This window comes from Chlorocebus sabaeus, chromosome 9, assembly GCF_047675955.1.
Source record: "Chlorocebus sabaeus isolate Y175 chromosome 9, mChlSab1.0.hap1, whole genome shotgun sequence".
In the NCBI taxonomy this organism is placed as follows: domain Eukaryota; kingdom Metazoa; phylum Chordata; class Mammalia; order Primates; family Cercopithecidae; genus Chlorocebus; species Chlorocebus sabaeus.
The window spans coordinates 25,130,099-25,153,381 of NC_132912.1; the positions used below are offsets into that span (position 1 = coordinate 25,130,099).

The 23,283-nt window shown below is 42.3% G+C and overlaps 1 long non-coding RNA gene across 1 annotated transcript in view; it reads left to right on the forward strand.

Annotated features, from left to right (window-relative positions):
- Nucleotides 1-23,283, forward strand: part of LOC140712489 (uncharacterized) — a 50,102-nt gene that overhangs the window by 15,162 nt on the left and 11,657 nt on the right. Inside the window, exons 6-7 of the long non-coding RNA XR_012094094.1 lie at nt 419-498; nt 819-1,068. This is a non-coding gene — a long non-coding RNA (uncharacterized lncRNA). The remainder of the gene's footprint in view (nt 1-418; nt 499-818; nt 1,069-23,283) is intronic.

The window sequence follows — 23,283 nt, forward strand, 5'->3', positions numbered from 1 at the left end:
TCCATCTGTGTGTCCTTGGCGATTTCCCTGCCTTGGTGAAGGAGGTGGGGATCCACTTCCTCCAGGGATCTCCCCCAGCTCACCGATGGTATCAATGGGCAGGGGAAATGCGTTGCCATGGCAGCAACTCCTCTAGTTCTTCCATTCGGAGAAAGTCTGGCTCAAGGGATCTGCCTGGTGTTCCCAACGGCAAAGCTGGCAAGGAACTGCATTATCATAGTGATTTCCACACTGTCTTTCCAAGAGAGGGTTGACTTTGTTGGGTGGCTGCTGGGGGCTGGGCCCTTGTTCCCACTGCCATGGTAATATCCCCAGTGGCACGGACCAGGTAGGTTTCTCACCAGCCAAGCCCCAATGCCGCCTTTCAAGTCTGTTCTTGTTTCCCTATGCCCCTTTTCTTCTGTTTCCCAAACCCCAGACATTCTGCTGGCGTCACCTCTCTTAATCCTGGAGATCACTGTGATCAAGCCTTTCTTCTTGCTCAAGACTAGTTTTAGGGTAGGATGCTGTCTTTGACTGTGTTCACCTTCCCTGCTGTCCACTAGAGTTACCCTCAACTAAAACAAAATTTCATTTTGGAAAAAGGAGGGTTTTGTATGCAAGATAATGGGATACAGTGAAATCAAAAGAGTAATCATGGGAATGTTTACCAATCCTGTAAGTCATACTGTGTTCATCCATGTGAGGGCGTCTTTTCCCTCCAGCTCTCACACTGTCTTCCTGTTCCTGGACTTGGAGCCGTTGGTGGGAGCAGAGCGGGCTTTGGTGTTGGAACATCTGGGTTTGAATCTTGTTTCAGTCATTTTTGTTTTTATTAGAGAGGAAACCTTGCTATATCACTTGGGCTGTTGCAGCTCACGGCAGGCTCACTGCAGCCTCAAACTCCTGAGCTCAAATGGTCCTCTCACCTCACCTTCCCAAGTAGCTAGGGTTATAGGCCCTGCCAGTGTGCCCAGCCTCAATCTGCTCTTACGAGCTGAGAGATCATGAGAGAGTCACATTTTTCTGGGAAGGAGAATTAGAAGGAGGAAGTAAGTATCTTCCTTGCCGAATTGTGGTAAGAGAGAGGCAATACGTAAGAAAGTTCTTTGTCAGTACTCCAGGCACTTAACAAACCTTGATAATTTTGGTAGTTTTTATTCCTATGGGACATTTGTAATGGATGTATTCATTCAGGTGGTCCTTCAGTGGATGAATTATGGGGTTCATTCCAATACTTCCCTTAAGGCAGGCTCTTTAACCTTCCAGGAGCATTACTTTTCTCATCTGTACCATGGGACAGTACCAGTCTCAGTGGAGGATTTTGAAGATTAAATGAGGTACTGAATAGAAATGCATACAGCAGGCCCAGGCAGACAGTTCCTGCCCGATTAATGGTTATTATTATTATCAGTTGCCTATTATGTGCTCTTACAGGATTCCCCTCTGAAGTCTTGAGTCAGTTTCCTGCTGCTGTGGCTCAGGCCTTTCCCACACGTACTCTAGTACATTATTTATTTATTTAGAGACGGAGTCTCCCTCTGTTGCCCAGGCTAGAGTGCAGTGGCACAATCTCAGCTCACTGTAACCTCCACCTCCCGGGTACAAGCAATTCTCCCACCTTAGCCTCCCGAATAGCTGGGATTACAGGTGTGCACCACCACACCTGGCTAGTTTTTGTATTTTTAGTAGAGATGAGGCTTCATCATGTTGGCCAGGCTCGTCTTGAATTCCTGATCTCAAATGATTTGCCTGCCTTGGCCTCCCAAAGTGCTGGGATTACAGGAGTGAACCACCACGCTTGGCCATATTTTTCAATTGACAAATAGTAATTGTATATTCATGAAGTACATAGTGTTGTTTCAATTACAGATAATGTACAGTGATCAGGATAATTAACATATCTATCTTCAGAAACATTTATTATTTCTTTGTATTGCGAATATTGTATATACTCTTTTTAGCTATTTGAAACTATGTAATATATAATAATAATAATTATTATTTTTTGAGATGGAGTCTCCCTCTGTTGCCCAGGCTGGAGTGCAGTGGTGCAATCTCAGCTCACTGCAACCTCTATCACCTGGGTTCAAGCAATTCTCCTGCTTCAGCCTTGCCAGTAGCTGGGATTACAGGCATGTGCTACCACACCCAGCTAATTTTTATACTTTTAGTAGAGATAGACTTTCACCATGTTGGCCAGGCTGGTCTCAAACTCCTGACCTCAGGTGATCTGCCTGCCTCAGCCTCCCAAAGTGCTGGGATGACAGTCGTGAACCACTGTGCCTGGCCAGAAACTACGTAATATATTATTGTTAACTGTAGTCATCCTGCAGTGCTATAAAGTACTGGCATTTATTCCTTCTATCTAGCTATAATTTTGTATCCTTTAAATCTCTCCCTACCCCTCTCTTTGAAGGGTGAGAATAAGCAAAAAGGGATGGGACCACACAAGACCCCCTGCAGACAGTGACTGTGCCCCAGGACCAGGGGTTATTTGAAATGACCAGAGGGGCCAAAATACTTCCCCCTCTTTTAATACTCAATGGTGGGTGCTATAGTTTCAATGTTTGTCTCCTCCATACCTCATCTTGAAATTCAGTCCCCAGGGTTGGAGGTGGAACCTGGTGGGAGGTGTTTGGATGATGGAGCTGGTCATGGATAGGTTAATGACCTTCCTGTGGGGACGAATGAGTTCTCACTCTATTACTTCTTGCCGGAGCTGACTGTTTAGAAGATCCTGGAACCTCCCCACTTGCTATCTGATCTCTGCACCATTTGCAGCTCTCCTCCACCTTCCACCATGAGTGGAAGCAGCCTGAGGCCCACCCTCACCAGAGGCAGATGTCCAATCTTGAACTTTCCAACCATCAGAACTGTGAGCCACAGAAACCTTTTTTTCTTTAGAAATTATCCAGCTTCAGGTATTACTTTAGCAACACAGAACAGACTAATGCAGTGGGTCAGCAAGCGTGGTCCTGAATTTTAGAGCAGGGACAAATTGTTTTGGGGAAACTTCCTCTCCTGGTTGCCTCTTTTCTTCCTTATGTCTCTTTATCCACCTTGACTGTCAATATCCTCTTGCAGACACTGGGACTCTTACCCAGGCCTACCCTCCCGCAAGTGGTGCCAACCAGCTCTCAGACCTTCCCCGAGTCCTCCTTCTCCACACTCACCTGTCTATTGCTTTCAACTACAGCTCAGCGTTCAGCAGTCTAATCAATAATTTATAGATAAGACATGAAAAAGTAATGAGCACTTAAAACACTGCCCCTCCCAGAAAATATTTCTGCAGTTCTACTGGGACTTTCAAAGGCTTTGCTCCTAACCCCTTGTGAAAGCTTTTCATATCTACATCAGCCTGCAGTGGTGGAGCCCTCCCCTCCCCGAACTACCACTAAACTTCCAGGACTTCAGATTTAATTGTGCTTTAATTATTTCATGTGCTAGTCTGTTCTCCCCAGTGAGACTGTAAATTTCAGAATTTTTTTTTATGCCAGCATTATTGGGCATAAAATGAACTTTCAGTAAATTTTTTTACAATTGATTTTAATAAGAGTGAGCATTTTTTTTTTCAACCAGGAAAATGTCTTCTATCATGGAGTTATATTTGGAAAGTTGGGTTCTCCTAAACCCCTGATGTATTCTAGCAACAATTATTTTTGAGGTTCTGTGCTATTTGCTTCTTCCTGAATAACCACAATAGGATGATTCTATTTCAATGAGGATGTCATCTCAGGTGGGCTAGCTTTAAGAGAGTTCCTAGGATGGCTGTGTATAAATTTGCATCCAAAGAGGTAGCTGTGGACCTATAAATGTACTATATTCGAAATGTCTGATTGTTTCTGATAAACCACTGGATATCTTAGTTCCAGGAAGTCCAAGTTTAAAATAGATTCTATTAAAGGAAGTGATGCATAATGGGGTTGCATCTTCCTTATTGATTAGATATTTTTAAGATGTACCTTTTACCCAAAACCAAAGGAGAGAAATATAAGAAAAGCATACTCTAAGATAATTAATTAAGTCAGAGGAAAACAGTCGGTAAAAGAAAATAAATGTTTAAGCCAGCCAGGTTATTTCCATTTGTAAAGAATGTTTCTTTCTCACTAGAGTTTTTCAAACATAGGACCCCTTCAGAAAAAGATTTCTGGTCTTTAGCTCCCATGAGTATAAATTAAGGAAATGCTAATAATATCTCACTAGGTGTTACTAACTGTTATGAAGATATTTCAGGGTAGAGCTGTTCACAAAGATAACATTCAATGCATCAAATTCCTTTTTCTGGCAGATAAATTAAAATGCCCTTTAAAAGGAAGTGCATTAGCTCACTGGGGTCAACGTAACATCCTCTGTAATGCCAAGGAGCCTGGCTTTCCGCTGAGGACTGTTTGCAGAATTGACTTATGCTCACTCACACCATCAGAGGAAAGCTAAGTGAGGAGGACTCCAGGGATAGTTTTTCCTTCAGTAAGTCCCCAGACGAAAAACGGGATACCTTGGGTCATGATATGGGGACAGAAACTGGAAAGGGAAGAGATGTGGCTCTGGTTGCCTCGGTCCCCCATCCAGAGGATTTAGGAGTAGGACACGCAGTGGGTGCTGTGCTCCAACACCCAGATCCCCAAATCCTCCATCAGGATAGAGACATTCGTATGCCCTGATTTATGGGTTAGGTCCCTGTCACTGGAGGAAGCTGCGTCTGGGGACTTGATGGTGGGGAATGGGATAAAACACAGGCTCCTTGCCTCAAGTCGGACTCTGAACGGTCATCTAAGCTCTCCTGCCCTCTGTGTGATGATGACTGAGGCCTTCATTAAGATTACACTGCAACATAACCCCTCCCTTTCCCAATCCTGTTTCTTTCTCTTCTGCATGAGTGTTGATTCTGAGAGTGCTTCCCACAAACTTCCTCATATAAATCTCCATCTCAGGGTCTGTTTCTTGGAGGGCACCTGACTAAGACAGAATGTCTTAAATTTTGAACTAAGATTGAGACTTTTCTACTGGGGAGGTTTCACTTGGCTCAGGAAACCTAGAACCTTAAGACATGAGAGGGCAACATTAACCAATTTTGCAGAGAAGGAACTGACACTCAGAAAGATGAGGACTAAGATCACACAGTAGACACTGCAGAATGGCCCTGCGTAGAACTCAGTTGGGTTAATGTCCAAACCAGTGGTCTGATCCATATCAAGTGTCCTCCCTGACATCTTCGTGATGAGAAGCAGGCAGCTGATAGGCAGGTAGATATGAACTTGCTCCCTTCTAAGAAAGGAGTGATGAGAGATACTGAACCAGTGAAGGGTCTAGCCCATTCCTGCAAAGGTGTTTAGATTTGTGCTAAGAAGGGGCTACAAGGAGGTGTCCAGGTTCCATGACTGCTCAGCTTCCTCCTATTTCCTTTCTTTTAATGTTGAGGGGACTATGAAATAGGTAATAAGCATCATAGAGAAGAACGAGGAGCTGAAGAACCCTGTAGGCTCAGCTGGTCCCATCATAACAATCTCGGTGAGGAGGACGGCTGCCAGAGTAACAGTAGCAGAGTCATCCTGAGCTCAGGCAGGCTGCAGAGTTAGTGCGGTTATGAAGCATTCCAGTGATCACAGTCTTACTGTTTAGTAGGTCATTCTTACAAAATGCTTTACAGGCACTGATTCATTTCTCCAGAAATCTCTCACCATATTATTGCCTTCCTTTAGTGAATGAGTCTGAAGCTTTCCAGTGTCAGAGGAAACTGAAAATTCTGAAAAGAGGTCTATAAAATTGCCTGTTTCACAGCCCCCTTCAGACCTTTTCTGTGGTGTATGTTGTTACTTTCCTTTCTGGTAAAATCTTCCCCTTCCTGCTTCCTAACCCAGATATTTATGGGTAAGATTGACTCCTGACACCCCTACCCTCAGCCAAAAGTGGGGAGGGGTGGGTCCTCAATGTCTTAAACCAATCAGCGCAATCCCATCCATGTTTCCTTGGTGACTATCTAAGAGAGTCCCTTCCTAGTTCTAAACCGATGAAAGTCAGCCCCTTACAGTGTCCTGGTCTCACCGGTTAGTTCCAAGAGGATATGAGAGCTAACTTTGGCCAATTAAAGTGTAAGAATTGATGGTTAGAGAATTAAAGTTTCTTGTCCTCCTAGATGGAATGATGTGGAGCTTCTTTTCCTCCTAAATGGAACGAGGTGGAAATAGGAGGCCTGGGACTGATGCCTCCATGTATATCTGTCTTGTCTCAAAGATGTCTAGCTTGAGGATGAAGGTAACACACCCTTGAAGGTGACATAGGTAAGAAATGTCACAGAGAAATGGAGATAATTGCCAAGATTGTGCTGGAGTCCTGATCAAATACCATTTGATTTTTACTCTGTTTCTGGATTTTTTAATTATTGTTTTTCTTTTTAACAGCCTTTAGAAAGCATGGCTTCTCAGGACTTTTTTTTTTTTTCCTTTTTCTTTTTTGTTTTTGAGTTGGAGTCTCGCTCTGTCGCCCAGGCTGGAGTGCAGTGGCATGATCTTATCTCACTGCAAGCTCTGCCTCCTGGGTTCACGCCATTCTCCTGCCTCAGCCTCCTGAGTAGCTGGGACTACAGGTGCTCACCACCATGCCCGGCTAATTTTTTTTGTATTTTTAGTAGAGACTGGGTTTCACCGTGTTTGCCAGGATGGTCTTGATCTCCTGACCTCGTGATCCACCCGCCTCAGCCTCCTGAAGTGCTGGGAGCCACCACACGTGGCCATCTCTGGACTTTTTAATTGCACATGCAGTTTGTGTTGAGCTTTCTATTTCTTACAACGAAACACATGCCACTCAACGTGCTTCCTACAGAGGCCACATCCTCTGCACACTCCTTTCCTGTGTAGTCCTAATCAGAGCCTGGGGAAGAGCAATTTCAAATAGAAAATAAAACTCTCGCCAGAAGGAAGTCAAAAGACTAGTTCTATGAATATCCACAGATGGATTTTACCCAATAGTCTTAGCTCAATTTACCCTGGTGTTCAAGGACTCAAGTTGGAGGTCATGCAGATTGGCTTATCTAAATATTTGGCTTCCCTAAGTAGTTTGTAGTAAAATATCCACAAGGACAGTGACGTGTATTACATGGTATAATTATACTAATCGTAGAGTGCTGAATACATGTTTTGCATCTTATAGGTAATTTGAAAATGAGAGTTGAACTCAAGTAAACTCAACTCCTGTTGCTGCTGTTGTCATATTTTCTAGGTGTCGGGGAGAAAGGACACTCCCTGTGACATGGTCAAGTTTGGTGATATAAAGTCAAGTCCTTTGGGTAGACTCCTCTCTTGTTAAATCACCAGCAGAGCACAGACCCAGAGCAGGCACTCAAATATTTGCTGAATAAATTCACTTTGAATTTGGAACCACAAAACTCAAGTGGTGACTTAATTTCACACAATCCTACTTTTCCATTCTTCACTTTCCTCCCTCGTAATGTACCTCTCTTAAAAACTAATTCTCTGCTGTAGAATGGTGATTTTGGAGGTGGTGGGGGTGGGGGGAATGGGAAGGTGATTGGTACAAAATCTCAGCTGGACAGGAGGAATACGGGTGTTTTTTGAGATCTATTGCAGAGAGTGGTAAATATAGTTAACAATAGTGCATTGTAAATTTCAAAATTGTCAAGACAGTAAATTTCAAATGTTCTCACCCCAAAATGCGATAAGTATTTGAGGTGATGGATATGTTAATTAGCTTGATTTAATTCTTCCATATGGTATTCATGAATTATAACATCATTTTGTCCTCCATAAATATGTACAGTTATAAATTGTTAATTTACAATTAGAAAAACCCCCAAATAAACAAATTCTCAGCCAATAACTTGGGGTGAAAAATGATCAAGGAAAGAGTGGGCCTCCTTTATATTTCTACCAGCAAATTCTTAGATCTCCCTTCAACTGCATTCATGTGTTCATTCACCAAACATGTTTATTGAGCATTTACTACAGCTAGGCCCTGTCGATGCATAGTGAAGAAGACAAAGTCCCTTCCTTTGTGTATTCTAGTGGGGTGAGTAAACACAAATAATCATGTAAAACAAACAACCAGGGTATCCTTTCAGGTAGTAATGATGTGCTATGGGGAGAATGTATGGGGGCTGGGGACTAGAGAGGGATTGGGGGTACAGTGGGGAGTGATTAGGGTAGTCAAGGAAGTCTGTTTTGAAGCAGCAATGTTTAAGCAAGGACTTAAATAATAGAGAGAAAGCCATATGAAGATTTGTGAGAAGGACCTGGCACCGTGGCTCACACCTGTAATCCCAGCACTTTGGAAGGTCAAGGTGGGTGGATCACTTGAGTCCAGGAGTTCAAGACCACTGTGGTCAACATGGTGAAATTCCATCTGTACAAAAAATACAAAAATTAGCTGGTTGTGGTGGTGCATGCTTGTAGTCCCAGCTACTCGGGAGGCTGAGGCAGGAGAACCACTTGAAACAGAGAGACAGAGGTTGCAGTGAACCGAGATCATGCCACTGCACTCCAGCTTTGGCAACAGAATAAGACTCTATCATTAAAAAAAAAAGTCCAAGATTTGTGAGACAGACATCCAGGCAGAGGAAATAGCAAACATACCTGGCTAGAGTCTCCTATCTTTTTCTTTTTTCTTTTTCTCTCTCTTTTTTTTTTTTTTTTTTTTTTTGAGACAGAGTCTTACTCTGTCACCCAGGCTGGAGTGCAGTGGCATGATCTCACCTCACTGCAACCTCTGCATCCCAGGTTCAAGCGATTCTCCTGCATCAGCCTCCCGAGTAGCTGGGATTTCAGGCACCTACCGCCATGCCTGGCTAATTTTTGTATTTTTAGTAGAGACGGGGTTTCACTATGTTAGCCAGGATGGTCTCGATCTCCTGACCTTGTGATCCGCCCTCCTTGGCCTCCCAAAATGCTGGAGCTACAGGTGTGAGCCACCGGGCCTGGTCCTCTCCTGTCTTTTTAATGGTGTCACTCAATTGCTCCAGCAAAGAACCTGAGTGTCATTGTTGTTTCATTCTTTTACTTACACCCCACTTCGGGTCCATCCTCTAGCTTTGTAGCTCTACCTCCAAAATCTCAAATCTGGCCATTTGACTCTATCTGCACTCTGCACTGTCACTAACCCTTCATTTCTCACATGGAATAGCTTGTTCTTCTGTTTCTAACTTGTTTCTCCACCTGTGAAAAAAATCTATCCTTCATAAAACAAATTAAATGATCTTTAAAAAGGTAAGCCAACTTATGAAAATTCCCTTTTTAAAACTTTTCAATATCTTCCAATAACTTTTTTATTGTACCAAAATATATATAAGATAAAATTTATCATTTTTAATAACACTTTTTTTTTGAGACAGGGTCTTGCTACATTGCCCAAGGCTGAATTTGAACTCATGCGCTCAAGCAATCCTCCTGCTTCAACCTCCTAAATAGCTGGGACTACAGGCATGTGCCACCATGCCTCACTTAAAATATCAAATTTTTAAGTGTGTAATTCAGTGGCATTAAAGTACATTTACGTTATTGTGCAACCATCAACACCGTCCATCTCCAGAACTTTCTTGTCACACCAAACTGAAACTCAATACCCAATAAACAACTTCTACTTTTCCCCTTTCTGTAGCCCCTGGCAGCCACCATTCTACTTTCTGTCTCTATAAATTTGCCTATTCTAGGTAACTAAAATAAGTAGATTATACTGTTGTCCTTTTGAATTTGCCTTGTTACACTTAGCATAATGTTTCTAGGTTCATCCATGCAGTAGTATGTGTCAAAATTTCATTCTTTTTAGCTTTGAGTAATTTTCCATCGTACAGGTACACATTTTGTTTATCCATTTATCTGTTGACGTACATTTGGGTTGCTTCCACCTCTTGGCTCTGGTGGGTAACGCTGCCAGAATACTGGTATACGAGTATCTGTTTGAGCCCTTGCTTTCAGTTCTTTTTGGTGCCTACCAGGAAGCGAAATGCTGGATTAACCCCATGTTTAATTTTTTGAGGAACCACCATACATTTGTCCACAGTGGCTGTACCACTTTTTACACCTGCCCAGCAGTGGCACAAGGGCTCCAATTTCTCCACATCCTCACCAACACTCGTTATTTTCTGTTTGTTTTGTCTTTTTTTTTTTTTTTTCCTTTTTGTGGAGAACGGAGTCTCGCTATATTACCCAGGCAGGTCTCGAACTCCTGGGCTCAAGCTATCCTCCCACCTCTGTCTCCCTGAGAGCTGGGATTACAGGTGTGAGCCACCACGCCCGGCCTTCTGTTTGTTTTGAAACAGTAGCCATGCTAATGGCAGAAGTGTTACCTCATTGTGGTCTTCATTTGCATTTCCATAGTGATTAGTGATGTTGAGGACCTTTTGTTGTGCTTATTGGCCATTTGTATATCTTCTTTGGAGAAATGTTTATTCAAGTCCTTTGCCTATTTATGAATTGGACTTTTTGTCTTGTTGAGTTTTAGGAGTTCTTTCTGTATTGTGGATATTAACTGCTTATCAGATATATGATTCACAAATATTTTCTCCCATTCCATGGGTTGCCTTTTTATTCTTTTGATAGTGTGTCTTTGATGCATAAAACCTTCAAATTTTGATGAAGTTCAATTTATCTACTTTTTCTTTTGGTGCCAGTGCTTTGGGTTCATATCCAAGAAACCACTGCCAAATCTAATGTCATGAAGCTTTCCCCCAATGTTTTCTTCTAAGAGTTTTATAGTTTTGGTTGCTATGTTTAGGTCTTTGACCCATTTTGAGACAACTTTTATATGTGGTGTTTCAATAATTTAAAAAATAAAATCCAAACTCAATGTAGCATATCTTACGACTTTATCTCAGCACTCCAACCTCCTCACCCTACTACATGACATTGTTAGAGTCCCCTTTCTGTTTGATTAACACGTTAAGCTTTTGTCCATTTCTGAACTTTTGAATTTGTTCCCTCTGTGTAGGTCACTCTGCATGGTTCATGCTGAAACATCATGTTCTTACAGAGGCCTTAACTGGCTACTCTCTCTTTTCTAGCTTCCCCATCTATTTCCCTTACCTCCCTTTTCAGGTTATTCTTCTTATTCCATCCCACTTATTTCTTGATAACGCTTAGAAAGTCTGCAAGTGCCATGTGTATTTGTTGGCTTGTTTCTGGCCCATCTGCCTTTCTATAAGTGAGGAAATGTGTCTGCCTGGATCTCTGCTGTATCCCCTGCCTCTAAACACTAACCAGCACAAGCAGGTCCTCAGTACAATTTTGATAAATGAATGACTGCCTACAAGAATGAGTCATTTAATGCATGGAAGTTAGTTGATGAAAGGCCTTAGGCAAGAATTCTCAATTTTATTTTTTTAAAAATACATGCATTCTATTTAACCTCAGAACTGTGGAAAAGCACCCCAAGTCTCCCATTAAGGTGGTTTAAGTCTATCAGTCAGGGAAGTTGTGGATCTCAAAGACTGCTTATTTTCCTTTATGCTTGTTTGAGATACTATGAATAAGTGTATTAAAGTCTAAATGGTGCTGTGTTTGGATTTGATCTACTTTCCTTTCTGTCCACCATTTGACACATGCTGCTTTGTTGTTCTACTCTGAGAACTGAAGTGTGGTAAACTTTTTGGGGGCCTGGATAAACAGGCCTTTCACAATGAGGGAAGAAAGATGTTGGAGGGAGGTGGAGGTGAGGATGATGATGGTGGTAGTGAATATTTCACAGAAAGCCCTGATGGGGCTAATCTGTCTATAAACAATGTTCTAGGACAATGGCCCTTTGATGATTGTTGATAATTGTTATGCTGAAAGAGAAAATGTATACACAGACTTCTACTGGGGTGAAGGAAGTGATACTTCTCTAAGCGGTTCATAAAATTACTCAGTCATGATAAATGTTGCATTGGGAAAGATGTTTTATTAGGGAATAATCATGTTCTCTGGTGTGATCTTATTCTGGCAGATAATTGCTGCTCCCAAATGAGATAAAGAGTGGTCCCTCATTTCTATCAGGCTGAACAGCAGAATACCACGGGTATAGGGAATAGGACTGTCCAGAGTCTGATGTTTATGTCCCTTGGCCAGCTTTTGGGAGAAGCTGCATGGAGATTGTCTCTACTTTGTGGGAATCCTTCCAAAATGTGAACAGAGCTGTGGCTTCCTCTTGTTGTGACTACAGCACAAATGAGTTAGAGTGGTTAACCAGGTTGGTGGGGAATTTGTCTAATTTGGTTAAAAGCATCTGTTTGAGGTGATTGAAATGTAAACAAGATACATCTTGCTGTTTAAATCATATTGGAGTTATTTATTTATTTATTTATTTATTTATTTATTTATTGAGACAAAATCTTACTCTGTTGCCCAGGCTAGAGTGCAGCGGCGTGATCATAGTTCACCGCAGCCTCGAGAGAGCTTGTCTTTTTGATCTGATGCCCACAGAAGATTCAACCCTGGGTGGAATTTACTCCCTCCTCTAAATTCTCCTAGCACTCTTGTTTCATCTGTACTGTATATATATATTTAATCTGTGTGTACACACACATATATAATATACATACACATATATATTTCTTATGAGGAACTGGCTTATATAATTATGGAGGACGCGAAGTCCCACGATCTACCATCCACAAGCTGTAGACCCAGGAAAGCCAACTGTGTGATCAGTTCAAGTCAAAAGGCCTGAGAACCAGAAGCACCGATGGTGTGAATCTCAGTCTAAGGGCAATAGAAGATGAGATGAAATATTTCACCTCCAACAGTGAGACAGAAAAAAAGCAGGGGAAAGGAGGCAAATTCCTCCTTCTTCCACCTTTTCTTTCATTCAAGCCCTCAAAGATTGAATACTGCCCCACCCGTATTAGGGAGGGTGATGTACATTATTAAGCCTATGGATTTAAATGTTTTGTTTTGCTTTTTTTAGGCAAGGTCTTGCTCTGTCGTCGAGGCGGCAGTGCAGTGAAGTGACCATGGCTCACTGCAACCTCAACCTCTCAGGCTCCAGTGATCCTCCCTCTCCAGCCTCCCAAGTAGCTGGGACTACAGTTGTGAGCCATCACATCCAGCTAATTTTTTTAATTCATTTTTTTGTTGAGATGGAGATCTTAATATCTTGTCCAGGCTGGTCTTGAACTCTTGGGCTCAAGTTATCCTTTCACCTCGACCTCTCAAAGTGCTGGGATTAATGTGGCTCTTATCTGGAAACACTTTCACAGACACATTCAGAAGGAATATTTAATTTGTGGCCCAGTCAAGTTGATACATAAAATTAACCATCACACTTACCCATTCACCTACTTAACAAGCTCTTGAAGGGCAGTATCTTGCCTGATTTATCATTGCATCCTACATATCCTACAGTACCAAGGATTCTATACACAAAAATTAATAGTAATAATAACAATAATTAACGTGTATTTATCCCATACACTGTGGCCATGTGCCAAGCTTTGTGATTTATGCATATTAACTTAATTCTCCCAACAACCTCTTGAGATATGTACTATTAAAAGTCCTGTTATCTGATGGGGAAACAGAGCTGCTCATTAACTTGCCAATGGTCACACAATAAATATTTGACCAGGCCACTGACTCTAGAAACTGTGATCTTAACCTCTACACTATATTCACAGATGGTGAATAAATGTATGCAGCATGTTGGGTATCTATACCCTTGGGTGACGAAGGTTATTTGACTCCAAACCACAACAAGCCTGGAGGATTCATATTGGTTTCTACCAGTTTTAAGCACTATTTTTTATGGAAGATTTCCAGATTATCAAATTAGGATGAACATTGATGTTCATTCATTCATTCAAATATGAATATTCAAATATTAATGGATCTTTTCAACAAATATTTATTGAACAAAAATTATGTGCTAGGCACTGGCTAGGCATGAGGATACAATGGTGAACAAAACAACTATGGTCTGGGCTCTGGTATAGTTTACTTTCAAGTGGGAATGACAGACATTGAAAAAATAATTATGCTAATGAACAAGTGAATTACTGCAAACGGAGGGGTTCTGAAGAAACAGGAGGCTAGTCTAAGACAGCACATAATGGAGGAATCAGGTCAGGGCCAGATATCAAGGAAGGCTTCCATGAAGAACATATCCTTCAGCTGTCTTCTGAAAAATGATTAGAACTTTACCAGGTGACATGATTTGGCTGCGTCCCCATTCAAATCTCTTCATGAATTGTAGCTCCCATAATCCTCATGTGTCATGGGAGGGATGGGGTGGGAGGTAATTGAATCATGAGGGCAGGTTTTCCTGTGCTGTTCTCATGATAGTGAATAAGTCTTAAAAGATTTGATTGTTTTATAAAGGGGAGCTCCCCTGCACATTCTCTCTTGCCTGCCACCATGTAAGATGTGACTTTGCTCCTCTTTCTTCTTTTGCCATGATTGTGAGGCCTCCCCAGCCATGTGGAACTGTGAGTTCATTAAACCTCTTTCCTTTATAAATTACCCAGTCTCAGGAATATCTTTATTAGCAGCAAGAGAACAGATGAAGACACCAGGGGTGGAGGATGAGATGGGTGGGAGAACAGTCTAGGTAGCTAGGCAGAGGAACAGCATGTGCCAAGTCCTGGACCAACAGGGACCTTGGCAAATCAAGATCTATTTCAGAACTTTGGCCATAGTGGTGAGCTCAGTTTAAAGCAAAACAAAGATCTGTATCTATATATCTGTATATGTACCTATGTATCTACATATAGGTATGTGTAATCACATATTGTGTATATTATATATATATACATGTGTATCTATATACTGTATAAAAAAACCATCTCAGTGTTTTTTTGTCATTGGTTGTTGTTGTTGCTTGTTTATTTGTTTTTGAGACAGGGTCTGGCTTTGTCACACAGGCTGGAGTATAGTGGTGTGATCATAGCAGCCTTGAACTCTTGAGCTCAAGCAATCCTGCCACCTCAGCCTCCCAAGTAGCCAGGACTAAAGACACATGCCGCCATGGCTAATTTTTTATTTTATTTTATTTTTGTAGAGATGGAGGTCTTGCTTCGTTGCCCAGGCTGATCTCGAATTCCTGGCCTCAAGTGATCCTCCCATTTCAGCCTCCCAAAGTGCTGGGATTACAGGCATAAGCCACCTTGCCCTGCCCTTTCTCAGTTTTTATTATGCATATATAATACGACAAAAATTGAAATTCATATGTAATACTGTTCTATACATTTTTTTAGATTTAAATATAATATGAATATTCTTCATGCTTATATTTCTTATGACCTTTAATAATACAGTATTTTATTGTATGCCTCATAATTTAATAAATCCTTTAATATTGTATATTTATTTTTCTAATTTTTCATGATTATAAATAACACCTCAATAAATATCTTTATATACAACTATTTTTGCATTTTTTTTTTTTTGAGACAGAGTCTCATTCTGTTGCTCAGGCTGGAGTGCAGTAGTGCAATCTTGGCTCATTGCAGCCTCCGCCTCCTGGGTTCAAGTGATTCTCTTGCTTCAGCCTCCCAAGTAGCTGGGACTACAGACATGCACAACTATGCCTGGCTAATTTTTTTTTTTTTTTTTTTGTATATTTAGTAGAGATGGGGTTATGCCATGTTGGCCAGGCTAGTCTCAAACTCCTGACCTCAAGTGATCTGCCTGCCTTGGCCCCCCAAAATGCTGGGATTGCAGGCATGAGCCACCACACCCTGCATACTTTTGCATATTTTTGATTGCTTTCTTTATGTAAACTTTTGTAAGCTTTTGATACATATTGCCTAATCTTGTCCCTATTTGTAATCTTACATTTGTATATGATTACCCATTTTACTCCTTCCTCACAAACCTTGGTATTTTTTCTTTATGATTTTAAGTCCTCACTAATACAAAATGCAAAAATGCTTTATTTTGCTCTCTTAATGATAAATGAGATTCTCCTGCCCCTTTGAAGGAAGTGATCCCATCCTCATGTAATTGCTTCCTGGATGTCGTTCCATTGCCCCCGTAAGATTCTCCTGTTCAACCCAGATTCTGAAACATCTCTCAGTCCCAAGCAGAGATGGGGAGCGTGGGAGCCCCAGACAGCCAGGCCCCTTGCTGTCCCATCCCATGCACCCTAACCTGTGCCTGCCTGGCTTGGCTTGGCTGGAATACTTCTGGTTCTTTGTAGTAGCCTGCATATTCTCTACCTCTCTTGACAATTTCCTTCTCATGTTTGCTTTCCAAATACATACCCAGAGTTCCCAGCTGCAATTTTTCTGAATCTTTCTTTTCTTTAATTTTCACCTTGCTCATAGTCTCCAGGGTCATCCATTAATTACATGCTTCCCCTAGCGCCCCCCACCTCCATGTCTCTCTCTCCCTTATTCTGCTCCTGTTGGTCAGAGTGTGAGCAATGGCTCACGTCATCCCTGGTCCCTCACGCCATCCCTGGCCTCTGATACATCACTTTAATGACACTGCTGACACCTACACAGCTCTCCTAAAATCCCTCCATTAGTCATTCCTTTGGTCAGGGCTCTTAAGGTCTTTTTAAAATTCATGCATGCTCTGTGGGAAGGTGGCATATCTAGCCAATTCTTAGCTATTAGTTTGTCTAATCAACTAGGTTCAGAGAACAGGGCTGTGAAGCATTTTTTAATAAAGGGGTTGAGAAAATATGAGGCAATACCTTAAAAGATGTTTCAGCAAGGACTAGGGAGGCTTGAAGGGGTTCCAAAAGGAAGTAGGAGGAGATGCTGACAGAAAAGGAGAGTGACTTCCAGAGCCAACTGGGTGGGAAAAATAGGAACGATCATTCTGGGACTACCCTTCACGTCTTCAGATTGACTTATTTTGGCAAGGGGGAGTTCTAGGCAACCGTGTAACGTATTGCCCAAAGCAGAGCACTTTTGAGAATGAAAAATGGGGTGTTCCATAAAAAGACCATATATACAAAGCAACCCCTAAATGCCAAAGGAGCTGAGAAACCAAAGAAGGAGGCAGATCAGTCCAGTGTGTTCTTAAAGGTGTTTTATCGGGGAACTGACAGACAGAGATGTGGTCTTGGGTGGCCACAGGACACGTGGCCCTCTGCACTGTTATTCCCCAGACTCAGGACTTATATCCCACAGGGAAAGGGTATCTGTGCTCCAGCAAGACAAGGCAAAGCAACTCTTCAGTACAGGCAAGAGTGCTATCCTCTGTGCCACAGCTTATAATTTGTGTGATAACATTAAGGTAGATTTGTTCTTACAGTAGGGACAGCAAATAAAGGAGGAGTCAGGAGGCATTCATGCAGCCAGGGAATAATCAGAAGTCAACATGGCAGATTGGCCTCTAAGATGGAGTCACAGCTGGGTGCAGTGGCTCATGCCTGTAATCCCAGCACTTTGGGAGGCTGAGGTGGGTGGATCACCTGAGGTTGGGAGTTTGAGACCAGCCTGACCAACATGGTGAAACCCTGTTTCTACTACAAATACAAAAATTGGCCAGGTGTGGTGGTGTGCACCTGTAATCCCAGATACTCCGGAGGCTGAGGCAGGAGAATAGCTTGAACCTAGGAGGAGGAGGTTGCAATGAGCCGAGATCGCGCCACTGAACTCAACCTGGCAGCAGAGTGAGACTCTGCCTCAAAAAAAACAAAAACAGCCAAAAAAAAAAAAAAAAAAAAATTATACCTGTCTTGGGATCCCCCTGCTTACAGGAAGTATTCAGGAGGAATCTGTCTGATTTTTTTTTTTTTTTTTTTTTTTTTTTTTTGAGACAGAATCTTATTTTGTGTCACCCAGGCTGGAGTGCAGTAGCATGATCTCGGCTCACTGCAACCTTCACCTCCTGGGTTAAAGAGATTCTCCTGCCTCAGCCTCCCAAGTAGCTGGGATTACAGGCATGTGCCACCATGCCCAGCTAATTTTTGTATTTTTAGTAGAGACAGGGTTTCACCATGTTGGCCAGGCTAGTCTTGAACTCCTGACCTTAGGTGATCCACCCTCCTTGCTTTCCCAAAGTGTTGGGATTATAGGCATGAGCCACTGCACCTGGCCTCTCTCTGAAAGGTTTAATAAAGAATTGTGCATTTTCCCCTATGGAGGCAAATAAAAAGTCTGCTTCCATCTATCAGGTCCATATACAGTCATAAGACAATTATTCATATGAAATTTTTAAGTGTCTTGATTCCTATTTAGGTACTATTGGTTCAAAGTAAAAGGTGAAATATAAAAACAGACTCCAAATGGAGAGATAGGCTGGGGCCAGGTTGTGAAGGGCCTTGAATGCCATGTTGAGGGGTCTCCACTTAATCCTGTCTGTAAAAAGAAACTGCCAGAAGGGGATGGATGCAAAATGACCTGTGGCTTATGCATGCCACCCTGGAGATGACGTTGAGAATGGGTGAGCGTAGCAAACACATTGGGAGTGGCGACGCTTTTGGCAGGAAGTCCAACGTGACCATGGTCCAAGTGACAGTGCTGGGAAGCTGAGTGAGAGCAGCAGTGGAGGTCACAGGGAGAAGTGATCGTATCTGAAAGACAGTGTGGAGCTAGAATCAATAACACTCGGTGAATTACTGTATATGGGGAATGAAGAAGAAGAAGGAATCAAAGATGGACTCAGGGTTCTCAAAAGATTGACTAGGTGAAGGGCAATGCTATTATTCCCCATCAGGGACACAGGTAGACAAATGAGATTAAGGACAAGGTAACTTCTGTATTTTAAATAAAGTTTAAAGAATCTAACTGGGTGTGGTGGCTCACGCCTGTAATCCCAGCACTTTGGGGGATTGAGACAGAAAGATAGCTTGAAGTCGGGAGTTCAAGACCAGCCTGGACAACATAGGGAGACCTCGTCTCTATTTTAACAACAATAGAAAACAAAAACAAAAATAAAGAAAGAAAAAGAAACGAAAAGAAAAAATAAAGAATGTATATGATACACCAGGGTTTTGCTGGCATTTTATGTATTATCTCAATCTTAACAGTTTTCCGAAGTAGACCTTGTCATTATCTCCATTTAAAAAATCCTAACACATTTTAAATGGACAAATAATAATTGTCCATATTGAGGGGTAAATAGTGATTCTTTGTGTTGGGAGCATTCAACAGCCTCCTTCTAGCTATTTGAAACTGCATAATATTTTGCTGTTAACCATAGTCATCCTACAATGGAATAGAACACTAGAACTTATTCCTTCTTTCTAGTGGTAATTTTGTATCCTTTAATAAATCTTTCCCTATCTCTTTCTTTCCTCTACCCTTCCCAGCCTCTGGTATTCTTTTTTTGCTTCTATGAGATTAACTTTTTTAGCTTCCACTATGAGTGAATATGAGTGAGTACATGCAGTATTTAACTTTCTGCTGCTGCCTTATTTCACTTAACATGATGTCCTCCAGTTTTATCCATACTGTAGCAACTGACAGGACCTCATTCTTTTTTATGGCCGAGTAGTATTCCACTGTGTATACACCACATTTCCTTTATTCTATCATTTGTTGTTGGACACCTGGGTTGATTCTATGTCTTGGCTGTTGTGACTACTACTGCAATAAACATGGGGGTGTAGATGTCTTGTTGACATAAGGAAAGCACAGAGAGGTTGTGTGCTTCACTCTGGCCACTCAGCTAATAGACGGTAAAGATGGAATGTGAAGCCAGCAAGGGCTCTCACTCTTTATCATTGTGCCTTTCCCTCATGAATTTTAAAAGTGTGAGGTGGTGGCAACTCTGGAGCTATCTGATTATTGGTATACATTTGGCAGAGGCAAAGTCTGTTCCTTTTCTGTTTTTTAAAAATAATTTTCTCTATTTTATTTATTTTATTCTATTTTTATTTTAGATGGAGTCTTTCTCTGTTACCCAGGCTGGAGTGCAGGCATGATCTCAGCTCCCTGCAACCTCTTCCTCCCGGGTTCAAACAATTCTCCTACCTCAGCTTTCCAAGTAGCTGGGATTACGGGTACCCACCACCATGCCCGGCTAATTTTTGTATTTTTAGTAGAGATGAAGTTTCACCATATTGGTGAGGCTGGTCTTGAACTCCTGACCTCAAGCAATCCACCCACCTCGGCCTCCCAAAGTGTTGCGATTTCAGGCGTGAGCCACCGCGCCTGGTCTGATTTGCTTTTGTTTTCCTTCGATGTAGGTGTGAGTATCTTTTAAGACTTGATGCAGAGCCCCATGCTCTTCTCTTCCTAGGTTATATCTACTTTCGCGGCTGCAACCATCACTGCATCCACGGGATGACTCCGGAGCATTTATCTCCGTCCTTGACAATTTCTCTAAATGCTTGTGGCACATCTTCAGCTGCCTGCAAAACAGTCCCAATCGCAAGGCTGCTGCCATCAAAATACTCAAGGCCTTATGAAGGATCTGTAATAGCCAGTTGTGTTAATCTAGAAAGACACCTTTTCAGAGCTTCACTTTTTCTATCTGTCACAAAAGGTGGTTTAAAGTAGATGTACAGTATAAGACTTTAAGGCTGGAAGGACTAACTGTTGGCAGAACCTCTGTCCTTTGTCTAAAGTTCCTATAGTTGTAACTCGTGCTGCCCAATACAATTTAATTTAAATTTAATTAAAAGTATATAAGATAAAAATTCCCTCCCTCGGTCTCACTAGCCACTTGGAAATGCTCGGTGGCCCCATGTGACTGGTGGCTACCACAATGGACAATGCTGATAGAGAACATGTTCATTATTGCAAGATGTTTTATTGCATATTTTTGTAATTTAAGCAACTATCAGGTCTGTATTAGTCAGGGTTCTCTAGAGTGACAGGACTAATAGGCTAGATGTTTTTTGAAGGGGAGTTTGTTACGGAGAATTGATTCATACAATCATAAGGTGAAATTCCACAATAGGCCGTCCGCAAGCTGAGGAGCCAGGAAGTCAGTCCGAGTCCCAAAACCTCAAGTGTAGGGAAGCCAACAGTGCAGCCCTCAGTCTGTGGCAGATGGCCTGAGAGCCCCTGGCAAACCACTGGTATAAGTTCAAGAGTCCAAAAGCTGAAGAATTTGGGAGTCCATTGTTCGAGGTCAGGAAGCATCCAGCACAGGAGAAAGATGGAAGCCAGAAGACTCACAAGTCTGGTCCTTCCAGGTTCCTCTGCCTGCTTTTATTCTAGCCACGCTGGCAGCTGATAAGATGGTGCCCACCCAGATAGAGGGTGGGTCTGCCTCTCCCTGTCCACTGACTCAAATGTTAATCTCCTTTGGCAACACCCTCCCAGACACACCCAGGAACAATACTTTGCATCCTTCAATCCAGTCAAGTTGACACTCAGTATTAACCATCAGAAGGTCTAAAGCCAAAATGTCTACAGCAATCATGTCCAAAGCCTCCCCATTCACCCAAATTCTCTCTCTCTCTTTTTTTTTTGAGATGAAGTCTTGCTCTGTCACCCAGGCTGCAGTGAAGTGATACAATCTTGGCTCACTGCAACTTCCACCTCCCAGGTTCAAGCAATTCTCCTGCCCCAGCCTCCTGAGTAGCTGGGATTATAGGCACCTGCCACCATGCCCGGCTAATTTTTGTATTTTTAGTAGAGATGGGGTTTCATCATGTTGGCCAGGCTGATCTTGAACTCCTGACCTCCAGTGATCTGCCAGCCTTGGCCTCCCAAAGTACTGGGATTACAGGCATGAGCCACCGCACCTGGTCCCCATTCACTCAATTCTGTTCTCCTGTATCTCACAGTAGCATGGAACATTATTGTTATGGACTGAAATGTGTGCCCCTCAAATTCATATGTGGAAGCCTTAACCTCCAATGTAACTGTATTTGAAGATCGGGCCTTTAAGGAAGTTTTAACCTATAGATTAAAAGGGAGTAGGTCCCTAATCCGATAGGTTGTTCCTCAGCAGGCTCCTGTGGCTGAGAATATCCCTATGCAGAGAAATGCTGGAACCCATTAGGGCATACTGGAACTCTCTGTCGTGACCTCTGTCAGGGCCAGGATTTGGGGGAGACAATTAAGTCACCCTAGGCACAATTTAAGGATTGTGGACTTACTGAGCTGCACTTAGCACAAATCTGAGAACAAGTTTTGACCTTGACATCTGGGACAGGCCTTGGGGATAATCTTGGGGCACCAACAGTGTTCCTCATTGTTCCATGGCCTTTTTAACACTTATTACAATATATTCTCCTTTATATTACAGTTATCTCTGTGCAGGCCTTTCCCCTTAATAAATCTTAAGTTTCTTGAGAGCAGAAACTTATTGTTCTTTCTAATCTTTCCTCTCCAAGTACTTAGTCACTCAAAAGAAATGATTGTGATGTTGAATTCCCTCTAACGTTGGCCTGTCTCTGTAGTGGAAAGCTTCCAGTCCATTTTCCCATTCTGAGTTTCATCCTAAACCAGCAGAAATAATATCTCTAAAAGATTTGGAAGGACTAGGTGTGGTGGTTCATGCCTCTACTCCCAGTGTTTTAGAGGCCAAGATGGGAGGATCACTTGAGGCCAGGAGTTTGAGACCAGCCAGCCTGGTCAACACAGAAGACCCTGCCCCTACAAAAAAATACAAAAATTAGCCAGGCATGATGGCCTGCTTCTGTAGTCCCAGCTACTTGGGAGGCTGAGGTAGGAGGATTGCTTGAGCCCAGGAGATGGAGGCTGCAGTGAGTCATGATCACACCACTGCACTTCAGCCTGGGTAACAGAGTGAGATCCTGTCTCTTAAAAAAGTATTTGAAGATGAAAGAGAGTCAATGCAGGAACAGGGTCAGAGATAGTAATTCAGAAGAGCTAGAGCAGTGGTTCTCAAAGTGTGGCCCCTGGATCCACTGTATCATCTTCCCCTTGGAGGGCCTCCCAGGCCTCACCTGAGACCTCCTGACTCAAACTCTGGGAGTGGGGCCTGGCAATTTGTGTTTTTATAAGCCCTTCAGGTAATTCTGAGCTAGAGAATCATAAGGTAGTGAATCAACCTTAGGGCTGGAAAGGATTTCTTGGAGTTAGCCAGAGGGAAGATTCTGTAACCTTAGAGTATCAGTCTTTTTCAGTAGCAGAGCTAAGCAAGACTGACCTTGGGGAATGTGGTTCTATTAAAAACACACACACACACACACACACACACACACGAAATCTGAAATGCTTTCACATTAAAGAGAAGGGTTTAGTTTGTGGAAATTTCAATCTGTTGAATAAAGACTAATAGAATGAAATAGATCCTGAAAGAACTGAAGCATGTCAGAGGACGCTTGAGCTGGGACAGGCCTGCCCAGAGGAGATCCAAATGTCAGAGCAGACACAAAAGCACAGCAGAGGACCAGAACTTGACACAGGTACCCATTTCTTGCAAAAAATGTATATTTATTTATACCGGGAAAAAAATACAGTCTATTCCCTGTAAAGACACAGAAAAAATCGTGGCATTTGAG